General features: G+C 48.6%; 1 long non-coding RNA gene across 1 annotated transcript; it reads right to left on the bottom strand.

Moving 5' to 3' along the window:
- Nucleotides 1–780: 780 nt before the first annotated feature.
- LOC115949324 lies at nt 781–2,532 on the bottom strand. Its single transcript, XR_004082844.1, has 4 exons — nt 2,392–2,532; nt 1,899–1,921; nt 1,660–1,684; nt 781–837 (listed from the first exon to the last, which is right to left on the bottom strand). It is a non-coding gene; the product is annotated as an uncharacterized LOC115949324 (long non-coding RNA).
- Nucleotides 2,533–2,561: the final 29 nt, after the last annotated feature.

Raw genomic sequence — 2,561 nt, 5'->3', positions numbered from 1 at the left:
GCGTCCCGCATGATCTGACCCCAAAAATCCCGAATTTCTCCCCAAATTTCAGCTCCCATGATGCCCTTGGCGGCGTGTTGGTGCTCATTTGCATTATTACGCACTCTAAATTTACATAACTCCGCCCATCAGCCCAACACCCTTGCAACCGCCCACCACTTGAAAGCCCCGCCCCGCCGCCGTTTACGCGCGATCTGATTGGACGAACGAGCAGGTTGATTTGCATTCGCCACGCCCCTTACTTTATAACCCGGCCGCATCTCTCATTAGCATAAACGCGCCTATTAAATAATCAGACCACGCCGTGCTTGATTAGCATACAAATGATGTTTATTTGCATATCAGCAGCCCCGCCCCTGTGGATTTGGGGAACATTGGGGGGGCTCCCCTCCCTCCCCAGGGGATTTTGGGAGGACAGGAGGGAGCTGGGAACCCCCAAAATCATCCAAACCTCCCAAAAATGGGTTCAAAGTTTCAATTTTGGGTTTAAAGTTTAAAATTTGGGTTTGAAGTTTGAATTTTGGGTTTAAAGTTTGAATTTTGGGTTTAAAGTTTGAATTTTGGGTTTAGAGTTTGAATTTTGGGTTTAAAGTTTAAATTTTGGGTGTAAAGTTTGAATTTGGGGTTTAAAGTTTGAATTTTGGGTTTAAATTCCGAATTTTGGGATCCTGGGTTCGGTTTTGTTGCCCTGGCAGGGCCACGGGGGGGTTTAGGTGCACATGAATCCCCCTGATCCCCTCACCCGGTGTTTCCCCCTCCCCAAATAACCACAATTCAAAGTTTTTAACAAAAATAGCAAGTTTTATTTGTACTAATGAAACTTTCACGGTTCAAGAGCTGGAAGAAAAAAATTCAGTGGTTAAGAGTCTTCGACCTCCTTAAAGACCCTCAAAAATCTCTCCAAGAGAAACCCCAAATTTTAATTTGTGACCCCGAAAGCCTCAACCCCCCCCAACCCCAAAATTCCCTCCAAAAAAACCTCAAACCCCCTTTCTGAAACTCCATTTTTAAACCCCAAAATCCTTTCCCCAACCTTTAATTTCTTCTCCCCAAAACCCCAAAATTCCCTCCAAAAAAACCTCAAACCCCCTTTCTGAAACTCCATTTTTAAACCCCAAAATCCTTTCCCCAACCTTTAATTTCTTCTCCCCAAAACCCCAAAATTCCCTCCAAAAAAACCTCAAACCCCCTTTCTGAAACTCCATTTTTAAACCCCAAAATCCTTTCCCCAACCTTTAATTTCTTCTCCCCAAAACCCCAAAATTCCCTCCAAAAAAACCTCAAACCCCCTTTCTGAAACTCCATTTTTAAACCCCAAAATCCTTTCCCCAACCTTTAATTTCTTCTCCCCAAAACCCCAAAATTCCCTCCAAAAAAACCTCAAACCCCCTTTCTGAAACTCCATTTTTAAACCCCAAAATCCTTTCCCCAAACCCCCAAAATCCCGTCCCAAAAACCCCCCAAATCCCCTCTCTAAAACCCCATTTTTAAGCCCCAAAATCCTTTCCCAACCCTCAATATTTTCTCTCCAAAGCCCCAAAAGTCCCTCCCAAAAAAACCCCAAATCCCTTCTCTGAAACCCCATAATCCTTTCCCCAACCTTTAATTTTTTCTCCCCAAAACTCCCTCCCAAAAAACCCCAAACCCCCCCAGACTCACCTGAATTTCCCTTCACCTGCAGCACCTGTGGACAGCAAAAGGGGGGGGGAGGGGTTTTAGGGCGTCCCCTCCTCGCCAGGACCCCCCCAGGGACCCCCACCCCAATTTTTCAGGTGTTCGGGTGTTTTCAGGGGGGTCAAAGTGAGCTAGTGACATCATCACCAAAACTGGGGGGCTCGGAGTGAGGATGACATCATCGATGATGTCATCAGTTAGGCCACACCCCCTCATTTGCATACCTGGTTTCAGAGCTGTCAATCACCTGAAAAGAGGGGAGACCAAGGGGAGGGTTTAGGGGGGTTTGGGGGAATTTGGGGACCCCAAAAAGGGGGAGAAGCCCCCCCGGGTCAGTCCCTGGGTTGTCAACAGCGGCTTCAGCCGAACGAGATTCATGGGGTCATCACCCCTGGGGGGCGAAAATCCCGAAATTTACCCCAAAACCACCCAAATCCACCTCAAAACCCCTAAAATTCACCCCAAAATCCTCCATATTCACCCCAAACCCACCCAAACCCACCCCAAAACACTCCAAATCCACCCCAAAACACTCCAAACCCACCCCAAAAACCCCCAAATTCATCCCAAAACCCACCCCACAAAACCACCCAAAGCCACCTCAAAACCCGAAAATTCACCCCACAAAACCACCCAGGTTATCCTTGGGGGGGGGGTCACCCTAATGAGCAGGGTTAAAACCCACCCAAGGGACCCCCCCCCAGGATGAGAATTTACCTTGAATTTTTCCCAAATTCACGAACTGGATCCAAACCGCCCCAAATTCCCCGATGGGGGTTGGGGTCACCCCGTTCAGGCCCGGGGGGGGCAGAGCCCTGTGGTGCAATTGAGGGGGGGTCAGTGTGAGCCTGGACACCCCGAAATCCCCCCGAGCCCCCCCCGAGCCC

Source organism: Geospiza fortis, unplaced genomic scaffold (genome assembly GCF_000277835.1).
Source record: "Geospiza fortis unplaced genomic scaffold, GeoFor_1.0 scaffold4133, whole genome shotgun sequence".
Classification (NCBI taxonomy): domain Eukaryota; kingdom Metazoa; phylum Chordata; class Aves; order Passeriformes; family Thraupidae; genus Geospiza; species Geospiza fortis.
Note: the sequence above shows the minus strand (reverse complement) of the source record. Positions and strands in the feature narration are given on the sequence as shown.